The following is a 12,500-nucleotide window of genomic DNA, read 5'->3' on the forward strand; positions in this document are numbered from 1 at the left end:
TACCAGCAAAATGATATATTTATACAGTGATAATACAAGCCCATCAGGCTGTTATAACATATGTTTGACATAGCCCTTACACAAATAAACACAGCCAGTTGGATGATACTTGTATTTACCCGCTTTTTGCGGGCATGTACACTGTTCTGTATAATGTATCAAATCAAATAAAAAATCTTCTCTTTCTTCCCCCCCCCCCCTCTCTCTTTCTCGTTACTCTCGTCCATCTCTTCATACATCGTTCTGCTACTCTCTCTCTCTACTCATCTTCTTCTCCTTCTTATCTTTGTTCTCTCTCTTTCTTCTCTCTCTTTTCTCTCTCTCTCTCTCTCTCTCTCTCTCTTCTTATTCTCTCTTCTCCTCTCTCTCTCTCTCTCTCTCTCTCTCTCTCTCTCTCTCTCTCTCTCTCTCGCTCTTTCTCTCTGCCCTCCTCTCTCTCTCTCTGTTCCTCCATTCTCTCTCTCTCTCTCTCTATCTATCTATCTATCTATCTATCTCTCTATTTATCTCCTCTCTCTCTCTCTGCTCTCTCTCTCTCTCCTCCTCTCCTCTCTCTCTCTCTATCTCTCTCTCTCTCTCTCTCTCTCATCTCTCTCCTCTCTCTCTCTCTCTCTCTCCTCTCTCTCTCTCTCTCTCTCTCTCTCTCTCACTCACTTTTACACACACAAATGACACTCCCCTTTTGCCCACCCTAAGCCTCCCACAGTAAACAGTATTCTGCTGTTTCTCGCTGTCGCCAACGTGTCCTGCTTGTTATCTCTCTCTCTCTCTCTCTCTCTCTCTCTCTCTCTCTCTCTCTCTCTCTCTCTCTCTCTCTCTCTCTCTCTCTCTCTCTCTCTCTCTCTTCACTCCATCTCACTCACTAACTCACTCACTTTTACACACACGTACCCCTGTTTCTCTCTGTCGCCACGTGTCCTGCCCACAAAACGAGATGCACTGAAAAACTGCCTCCAAGAAAAGCAATTCCGCCCCTTCCGATCCGTTGATTACTTATAACCATATTGTAAATCTATTTGTATGTCTAAAAATGTCGTCAAAATTGCACTACTGTATTACCTTTTTAATTGTTATTATTTCCCGATACTTATTATAAGTGTTTCGAATTGGTTGTAAAAAACATACCAATGTTCTCGCCCCGACGCGCGTGCCAAGGAATTTATAAAAACCAAAAAACAGCGAGCCTAGGGGGCACTCATAAAAGATAATGTTTTCCTTTTTTTTGGTTTAGAAAATTTTCTTCGTATCGTAAAAAAAAAAATTACCATATCACTCGAAAATCACTTTGATCCAGTATCACTCGTCAACACCCCGGCTGCTAAGCTTTGCCGGGAAGTTTTGTAAAAATTCGCCTACATTTTATAAACCGTTGGCGAAACCCCCACACACACACACACACACACACACACACACCCAACAACACAACACCAAACACAACCACACACACCCCCACCAACACAAACCCACACACCCACACCACACCCCACACCAAAAAAAAAAAAAAAACCCGAATGGCATTTTTTTCCTTGCCCTTTAAACTTCCTTGACCAAACCTCATAAGGTCAGATACCGGGAAGGGGTGTGTGTGTGGGTGTCTTTGGGGTGTGTGTGTTGTGTGGGTGTGTGTGTTTTGGGTGTGTGTGTGTGTGTGTGGTGTGTGTTTGTGTGTGTGTGGGTGTGTGTGTGTGTGTGTGTGTGGGTTTTTAGGTGTGGGGTGTGTGTGTGTGTGTGTGTGTGGGGGTGTGTGGTGGGGGTTTGTGTGTGTGGTTTTGGTGTGTGTGTGTGTGGTGTGTGTGGTGAGAAATGATAAAAAGAAAAAAATATGGTGATGTAACCCTCTCTTTTTACATTTTGATGGGTAACTTTTACTTAAATGGAATCATATTCGTCACTTACATACCCCTACGACCCGCGCCCCCGAAACACCCTATTCACAATGAAGACAATAAATTTTTAAAACAATTTACTTTTAAAAATTCTTAAAAAGCCTTACAAGAATTGTTTTCTCTTTTTACGACAGTCTTTTTCTTCAAGACTCGTTTAAACTGCTTTAAACTTTCGTTTCGCTCACTCTCGTGGGGCATCGCCTTAAAAAATCATTTTAGTTGAGCCCCTCTCATTCCCAATCCTTCCTGAGTCATTTTCGCTGCAATCATTTCTTTTGAAGTCATTTTCATTTCAATTTCCCGAAAAGTCTTTCTCGTTGAACTTCCGAAGCCTTTTAAATAAGGCCCCTTTCATTTTCCCTTTATCCCACTTTCTTAAACAGTCATATTCATTATCGAAAAAAGGGGTCACAAAAAACAGACGGAAGGCTTTTGCTAATTAAACCCCAAACCCTGATGTGGGGGGAAAAAACGATGATGAATAAAATTTAAATTTTACATAATGTAAAAATGACGTAGTTTTTAATGATAATTTGCAAAAAAAATTTTTTTAGGGTAATTATGTTATTATAATTTTTTCCAAAATTTTAAATCACCGGAACAATATGTGATGAAAATGAAAATAACTTCATAATCGATTTCTTATCATTATGCGGGGTTTTTCCTTCATATGAATTATCTTTTTTAACAATAAAAGTTCATGTGTACCTTTTTTTCGGGTATTGATATCAAAATAATCTACTAAAATGTAAAAAACTCCCCAATATTACTACTTTACTCATTTATACCCCTACCACCAAGTTCTGCTAAGATTTTTTTATAAAAAACGGGAAGTCTTTTTTGTCATCATCCCATCGGAGATGAAAAACGTACTAACAGAAATGAGAAAAAGGAGGAGGAAAAGAAAATAACTTACTACAAATAATAAAAAAGGGGAGAAAGGGAAAAAAAAAGGACGTTGATAAATCCCTTTTCTCTCCGCACACTCCCCGGGGAGAAAGCTAATTTAATGTTTCCCAAATGCTTTAACCTTTTAACCTTTTTTTTTAAAGTTTTCCCAAAACTGTTTAAAACCTTTTTAATTCCCCTTGTTTCTGTAAATACACATTGGTTTACTTTTGGATGATAAAAACGCGCCCCTTGAGTATTTAAATGAAGGTATGTTACCCTGATTTTTTATTGAGTTGACAGGTTTTTTAATATTGGTGTATGACAGTTGTGTGTGTGTATGTTGTGTGTTGTGTGGGTGTGTGTGGTGGTGTGGGTGTTTTGGGGTGTGTGGTTGGGTGAGTGTTGGTGTTTTGTGTGTGTTGTGTGTGTGTGTGTGTGTGTGTGTGTGTGTGTGTGTGTTGTTTTCCGTAAAACTTTTAGAAAGCGAGTCTTTTTTTCCCTTCAATTATTAAAAAAAAAAATAAAAATGGTATAAAAGGGGGGGAAAGGAAAGATAAAGGGACGAAAAAAAGCGGGAGAAAAAATTGGATTTTTGAATTACTGAAGCCGAAGAAATATTTTATCTATAAATTTTAAAAAAAATGAAAATCGAGTGAGAGAAAAGGAAAAAGGAATTGGAGAAGGAAAAAGTGAAGAAAAAAATGAAAACGAAAAATTTTTTTAGAAGAAAATTGGGAGGTCGGAAAAAATAAGCCTGGAAGGAATGATAAAAAGGAAGATTTTGGTAAAAAATTAAGAAAAAAAAAAAAAAAAAAAAAAAAAAGGGAGAGGAGAAAGGGAGAGAGAGAGAAAAATGATTTTAAAAAGAAAAAGTTTTAAAAAATTTTTTTTTAACAAAAATGGAATAAAATTTAAAAAAAGGAAATAAGCTAAAAAAAAAAAAAACAAAAATCGGCAATTTTTGGCGTTACTTTTTACTTTTTAAAAAAGGGATTTTTAGCCAAAACGTTAATTTAAAGAAATAAATATTTAAGGGTTTTGTGAAAATTTTTAGTTTATAATTTTCCTCACTACTAAAAAAAAAAAGGGTTTATTGCGTACGCTGCAAACAGGTGGGTTTAATTCCTTTCGCTTACACAAGTTACAAATTAAATTTTACAAAAAATCATGCGCCCAAAACGGTCCTTTTTTACATTTTCAAAGATTTCGTTTTCATTGAATTAACTGCTATCAGAGTTAATTTTTTTGAGGACGTTTTTTTTAAATTTAAAAAACGTGCTTTTTTTTTGGGCCTGATTTGGTTTCCCAAAATTCCCGTAGTAAAAATGTGAAATTTGGGAGAGATGGGCTTAGATTTTAACATTTTTTTTAGAAAAAAATGATTTTTTTAAAGTTCGGGTTATTAAATTTTGATAAATTTGGGTTATGCTCATCTTAATTTGCGGAATATATGTTTTTTGGGGTTTTCGTGGAAAGCCGTGGCAGATTTTTTTTTTCCATCTCTAATCATAAAAAAAAAGGAAAATTTTAATAAACGGATTAATTACTGGGCATTAATTTCCATAGTTAATATGTGTTAAAAAAATGTCTAAATAAAAAAATAATAAAAAAATAAAAATTTTAATTAATTTTAAAATATATATATTTAATAATATTAAAAATTTATATTAATGTGTGTGTGTGTGTGGTTTGGGGTGTGGGTGGGTGTGTTTTTCGAATTTTAATCTATTTTTTTTGAAAATTTTCCTGTAAAAATTATCCGAGACAAAAACCCAAGGGCCCCTAAAGATTTTGGCAGATGACATTTGGAGTTTTTTACGCACGAAAAATTTTCGTTTTTTCCCGAAGTTAAAACGCTTCGGGAAACAGCCCAACTTTCGAATCGCCTCATAAACAAAAACGTTATTTTCATTAAAACAGGGGGTAAAAAAATGTTTTTTACTGATTAATAGAAAAAAAAAATATAAAATATATATTTGTAATATATAGTAATAAAAACATATTATAAAATTACAATATAAATATATTTAAATTATATATTATATATATATATATATTTATATATATATGAATTCAATGGTTTTGTGTGTTTAATGAAATATACTGCTATAGTTTAAATTTTGGGAATCCCATTTTTCCTAGCGGCCCTTTTTGGGTGGGTGTTTCTATTATTTTTCTTTTATTTTTTATTTTAAATTGTCTTTCCTTTGTTGTTGTTGACCAGCAATCATTCGTCTTTCTTTTCTAAAAAAACCTTTGATTTTTTATCCTCAAAAAATTTTGCCATCTAACTATTTTCAGCAAATTTTTTGAAAAAGTGTTAGGAAAAACGGAAAAGCAGAGTATTAATTTGAATGATAAATTTTAGTTATCTGTCCCAAAAACCAACGTAGCGAAAAACCATATTTGACACAATCTTTGCCAATTTCTCGATCATGAAAATTTGACAATAACCTTTTGCCAGGGGGCCCCAAAAACCTCCCCCTCCCCAATCTAACACGTGTACAGCACCTTACGTCGGTAACCCCCGACCTCTGTCCACTTTTTAATGCGTGAGTGTTTGGGGTATTTGAGCCTTGTGAATGATAGATTACTCCCCATTAACCTTTGATTTTGGGGTTTTTTGGGGGGGTTTGGGTTTAGGGGGCGTGAGGGGGATGTGCTACTTTTTATTACTTCTGCTATTAAATGATATTGATGAATGGGGGGAATGTAATCGTACTGGGGGTGATGGTGTGATATATTTTTTAAAATTAGAATTAGTAGTAGTAGGTATAGTAGTATAGAGTAGGTGGGGAGGGGAGCAGTATCAACGAGCAAGATATTGATTTATCTTGGGAATGTTAAAAACGTACTGAGGGAAGGTGATAAGGTTTATTGTTGAGTAGCATTTTGCAGTCCCAACGAGAAGAAGACCCCCCCCCCCCCCCCGATGCCAAAGAGAGGTGGTTGCGGCTTAGACCCTGGTTTCTCGTTCTCCCTGCCCTCCCTTCCCTCTCCCTCCCTGACAAAATTTTCCCCTTTTTATGCCTCCCGAGGGAGGGGCTTGCTTCCCCCGCCGGGGCGCCCGAAGTGAAGCACCAAGAACATCTGCGTTCGCTCGAGGGGGAACCGACTAAGAAGGCAGCTGTGGGGGGCAGGGTGTAAGCGTACCGCCGGCCTTTTTTGAAAGTTTACAGATGGTGGTAATGTTGGTAAAAAAGATACGATATTAAATATTTAAATATTAAAGGTATTTGGGGATTATTGTAGAAATTCAAAAATTTTATTAAAATTACAATACTTTTGAAAAGAAAAAAGGTATTTAAACAATAATAAAAATTAAGGTAAATTGAAAAGATGAGATCATAATTTAATATGTATTAAAAAGGTAAAAGATATAAAGATAAATACCGATAACAGTGACAGTGAAAAAGAGTTTGATGATGGATGAAATAAGCGAATAAAATAGTAAAAAGATAAAGAACAAAAAAATAAGCAATGTAATGGGATGGAAAAAATAAGAAAAATTTTTAATGAAGATATAACAAAAATAACATAAAAAATAATACAATAAAATCTTTGATATAATAGTAAAAAATGATAAGGGCAAATAAACACAGTAAAGGTAAAAATATGATTGTTATTTATATGAGGGATAAAAGTAACAAAATAATTAAGATGTAAGAGAAAGACGATAATGAAATAAGATAATAAAAAAAAAAATAAAAAAATAAAAATAAAATGCAAAACGATGGGAATAATTGATCATAAAAAATAAAAACAATAAAAAATTAATTTTATTTACTATTTTATTATTTTTATTATCATATCATCACTGTCAGTCTATTATCATTAAAAGTGGTAGTATATCCTATTATTATTGTTTTTGTTTGGTGCATTTTTATTTATCCATATTTTATTTTTTTGTGGTTTTCTATTTCATATTTTTTTTCATATTTTTATTATTGTTGTGGGTTTATATATTTTTTATCACTATTATTTTAATGTTGTGGGTTGCTATTTCTTTTTTTTATCAAACTATTTTAAAAACATCGGAAGGGGGCGTCCACACAGTCCCTACTAACAAAGGGTAAAACCCTTCCCCTGCAGTCCCCCTGATCTCCGAAGTAGCCCCTTTGCACCTTCCCCCTGAGCCCGTTTTCCCAAAGGCCTTCCGGTGACCTACTCCCCCCGAGCAAACCCAGAGACCCCCTACCTCCCTTTTCAAAGCCGGATAAACGACCTCCGCCACGGGAAACAAGTGCCGACTCAGGGGAGTCCAGATCGGGCACTCACCTTGAAGCGAATACAGCTGAAAAAACAAGGCTTTTTTTTTCTCGCCTGAATCCGTCTTCGGGTCGTCACAAATTTAACTATTATTATTTATTATTATTATTATATTTTTATTTATCATTATTTACCATTTCATTATCTGTATCTTATTTCACACCATTTTATTAATATAAAGAATAATAATAAAAACATTATTATTATTATCATCATAATAGTAAATTAAAGGGGATTTCAACCCCGATAATGAAATAAAGAAAATGTTTAAAAAAAGTAAAAAAAATAATGAGAAAAATAAGTGATAAGCGGATAATAAAATAAGATTATAAAAAAAGATAAAAATTAAAAAATAATAAAAAATAAAAAATAATAATAACAAAATAATAATAATAATAATAAAAAACCCCGAGGCCAGAAAAACCCTGGTAACTGGCGCGGGATATCCAATTTTTGGCAGTAAGGCTAAAAGCATCCTACTTCTCAAAAGAAAACAAAAAAAAATTTTATGCCCATCGCCCCTCGCGCGGATCAAACAAGGGGCGGCCCCCCGGAAGACTCGTGGTAAAAATATGCATGAGTCACTTTCCATTTGTCAAAAAACCGCCAGGTCACCAGGAGGAAAAAAAACAAAACTTAAAAGGGGCAAGGAGGATTACGGGAATTAGCTTTTTCATGAACTCGAAAAAAACCCGAAACGAATAAACTGATGACACTTAATCATGTGTTAAAGGATGGAAATGAGAAAACGCAAAGCTTGACCCAAAAAGTAGCCAATGTAGAAGAATATTGTTCGTGCAAAAAAAAAAAAAAATTTACAGATATAGAAATCTCAATATCAAAGCCGAGAAAAAAAAACACTAGAGAGGGACGATAGGGAAAAATGAAATGAAGGAAAAATTTTGATGAAAAAGAATTGACATGCCAAATAAAGTTGTTTTGCAGTTGGAAATAAATCGATGAATTAAGCCGCATGAGGTTGCGTAGATGAGGGAAGAATTTCTGCTATGAAAACGAAATCGTTGAAGAAATATAGTTGTAAAACATACCCAAAAGATGAAAGAGTCTATCAAAAAAGACAACCCAAAATATAAAAAAAATTTTCAAACATAGGGAACAAGGATTTGAAAAACCTGTCATGGAAAAAACCCCGATTTTCTGAAATTAAAAGAATTTTTGTACGCAACAGGAAAAGTCCCCCAAGCCAAAAGTGGGTTAAGTTTTAAAAAAGAAGGAAAAGAAAAAAATCCTCGAAAAACTAAGGGCAAGTGAAAAATGGAAAGAAAAGGAAAATTTAGAAAGGGGAAAAAAATCTATATTAGAAAAAAGAAATCAAAAAGATAAGGGGGCAATCGAAAAAAGCGAGAAAAGTAGTAAGAAAAAACAAATACTTTCCAAAAAAAAGATGCCAACGATTAAAGAAGAGGAAGCAAAATCAGGTTTAAGGGCCAAAAGGTTTTAGAATGACAAAACGCCCAAAAATTTCAGGCAGAATAAAAATTTGAGACTGACGCAAGAAGTTTTACGGCAAATAGGAAAAAAAACAAACTTGGGAAACGTACCCCGTGAAGTATATATATTAAAATATAATATATATTAATTTTATATATATTAATTTAATATAATTTTTAAAATAATGCTAATATAAAATATTTTATCTAAAAACCCCACAAATTAAACTATACAAAAATACTAAATACAACACAATCTACCTGATCCCTCGCATGACCGACCCTTAGCCCTATATTCAAATTCTGTCTCCCAACCCCCCCCCCTTCCTGGGCAATACGTACAATTTCTCCAACGTACCCGACTCGCATATTTGAATGCATGTTGGAAAAAAAAAGAGAAAAAGTGCAAAAACATTTAAACAATTTTTTAGTGGGAATTTTTTTTGCCTAGTTTTAAAAAAAAAAAAAAAAAAAAAAAAAAAAAATCATGGCAGGGGGGTAATGCCCCCCGGGAAACGGGACTGCGCACCGGGTGTATGTAATCCCCCGGGAATAATCCAGGAATACCCTGACATGTGTGTACAGCCACCGGCAGATAGCCGGCTGCCTGGGATGTAAATAAGCCACCGTTGGCAAAAGGGGTTAAATGAAAGAATAATATATAGGAAAAACAAAAATTTTTCCCCAAAGAACAAAACGGTCCCCAAAGGTTACGGGTGTAAAATCCTGCCATAAAAAAAATGATTCCCAAAAAGCTCACACCAAACACGAATTAGCTACTCTGGATCGTTAAAAAAGCCTTTGAGGTTCCCCCTTTTGGGTCTTAAAATCCTTTGAAATTTCAAATCTCTCCTTCTTATAAAATTTCTTTGAAGCGATGACTTTTGGGAGACAATCCACTCTCAACCCCGTAAAAATCTTTTTTCAAAAAGGCAGCGAAAAGATGCGGGAAACCCCAGGGCGACTCTTTTTTTGTTGACACTTTCCCCTCCCCAGCTTCTTAAAAACAAAGGGTTTTAATAAAATAAAAAGAAAATCAAACCATCTTTTTTATATGGATAACTTGGAAAATTTCGCTCGAATGTGGGAATGGAAGGGTTTTGAAAAAGTAAAAGGTTTGTGATGACATAGGTATGGGTTTGGTCTCGATAGTTGCTAAAGCAACCCTTTTAACAAGGAAAAAAAGTTACATCTACATATAGAGTTAAGTGATGATACTGTAAAAGCAAATTTGATAGGGAAAGGAACCCTTTAAAAATCAGGAGTAACGAAGGGAGATACAACTCGTAGATGAAGAAAAAAAAACGACAGAATGCATCCGGAGAAGGCAACTTTAAAACGGAAATTTAAACCCAAAAACAAACTAAACAATAACACTCTTGCAATACCTGTGGTTACTATAGTTTTAAAGTGATAAAATGGAACTTAAGGAACCAAAAAAATTGAACAAATTAGGAAGCAATTTAATGCAAAAAGATGTACACCCTAAAACGACGTTGTAGTCCTTTTAAATAAAGAGGTAGGGGGGTGAGCAGTGGGAATTTTCTACAAAAAAGCAAAGCTGGGCTCTTCAAAAACTTAGATCTAACCAACGATTGGAATGCTTCAAATTTGTTAGATAATGAAAACTCCAAAAGGGCACCCGCGGGTAGTAAAAAAAGGGAAAAATAAAATTTTTCAGAAATAGGGATTGAAAAAGAAAACATCGAAAAATATGTTAAAAATTAGCTGCTAAAAATAGAAAACAGAACTACAAATTTCCAGAAAAAAATGGCTGAGACGATTATCACCTTTTGTCTGGTTCTCAAATTAAAACCCAAAGTACAAAAATCGCCACGAAGAGTAGGCAATACCTGCATTTGGAAAATCTGAGGCACTTCTCACGGGAAAGCAAAAAAATGGTACGAACACAGGGGGGAAACGTCAGATATGCCCTCAAGGAAAAAAAACAACACCTGCCTGTTTTTAGACTGAGATCCCTTCAACAGAAAAAGTTTCCGAAAGGTTTGAGAAGATACAAATATAAAGACTGGAAATAGAGGGCGAAAAAAGTGGCCTTTAAAAAACCAAAAGCTTGCCCGTTTATTGGACCCCTTGGCCTTTAAAAAAGGTACTGTAATTCTTGAAAAAAGTACCGGGGGAAACCAAAATTGAAGAAATTTCCAAAAAATAGTTTTAAAAGCCAGGCTGTCTCAGAAAAAGGGGCCCCACGATCAAAATATTTTTATGTTCGTGAAGCTTGACTAATGTTTTAAATTGTAATTTTTTTTGCATATTTTTTTTTGGGTTCCCTTCCCCAAACTTCAATCACCCTGGTCGCTGGAGGCCCCCCCCCCGGTTTTTATTTTTTTTTGCAAAAATTAAAAAAACTTTTTCAAAATAATAATGTGATAATAATAATAATAGTTAGTAATAATGATAATAAAAATACAATGATAAAAGCGTGATAATATAAAAATTCAATTATATCAAAAAAATAATAGTAGTATAATATTGAAGAAAGAATGAAAATGATAGTATCAATCATCAAAAACGGTATGCTATGTTTTAGCGCCCTGGGCCTCTCCCCCCTTCGCCCTTAACTCGTCCGATTAGGCATTTGCAGTTTTCGTGAGAATCTAGCAAAACCCTGACTTTAAATTTTCCCTTTTCTTTTCCAGAAAAAAGAACTGTCTTGTTTTCTTTAGTTTTGAAACTTCCATTACTTTTCTAATTGGTCTCACTTATTCCTAGTATTTGAATGTTGTATCTATCCATTTCGTTACAGACAGTATGTAATTTACCCATCTCTTTCATTTTCCTTACGTTCCACGTTCCGATTTTTAATGTGTTTCTTAATTGGACATGTTTTCTTTATCTTCTTTGTCTTCCAGATGCATGTTTAACATTGTCAGCCTGGTTGCCCACTGACTAACGCGCCCCTTGATAACCCACGCGACGGGCGATGTGGTATGAATGATCGTTTCTGTATTTAATCATTGGTGTAGAGGTTTGTCAGGAGAAAATAAAAGTTGAGTGGAATCCCCCAGGCTCCTTCTCAACTCGCAGTCTCCAACTAATTAGGAGGAACTATCTCTGCCGCTTTTAAAAGTTACACTGTAATACGCCAGACATATTATTTGGTGAAACCAGTAATCAGTAGAACTGAAGGTGTTTTCACCAGATATCCACTGCCCTGCTGCCGACAGTTTCACCGCAACCCTGGTATAGGGAGCTAATAGGGTGCTATCCTTGTTCAAGGGAACCCTAGGGTGCAGTTTATTGTCTTACCCAGGACAAAAATGATAGTATAGTTAATAATAATAAAGGCAATGATAATGATAACAACATTGATGTTAATGTTAATATAAAAATAACGATGATAAGGATGATACCGACAACAACAAAGATATGATATGAATAATAACAATATAAATAATGACAACAATGATAATAATAATGACTGTAATGATAATGATAGTAACGATATTGATACTGATGAATATGATGATGATGATGATGATGATGATGATGATGATGATGATGATAAGGATAATAATGATGATGAAAATAATGATAATGATAATAAAAGATTATGACAATAATGATAAGAATTAATGATAATGGTGATAATAACAATAAAATAACAACAACAACAACAATAATAATAATGGTAATTATAATAGTAATTACAATAACAGCACTACTAGTTGATAGTAATGATAATGATCATTATCATTACCGTCATCACCATCAATATCATCATCATCACCACCATCATCACCATCACCATCACAATTGGTCCAAAGCTCGCCCACAAACCCATACACGTGAGGCGGCCCGCGATCGCACTCTCTCCTCCCGTGTTAATTCGAAACATGTGATTGTGTGTGCATCGTACCTTTGACTATTTTCTCTTTGTGTATATTTCCTCTTCTCTTCGTACGATCCTTGCATGCTGTTGTGCACTGAGCTTTATTCGCGTATATCTGTTGGCGTGTGGCAACATTTTGCGCTGACATTT

This window comes from Penaeus monodon, chromosome 41 (genome assembly GCF_015228065.2).
Source record: "Penaeus monodon isolate SGIC_2016 chromosome 41, NSTDA_Pmon_1, whole genome shotgun sequence".
In the NCBI taxonomy this organism is placed as follows: Eukaryota; Metazoa; Arthropoda; class Malacostraca; order Decapoda; family Penaeidae; genus Penaeus; species Penaeus monodon.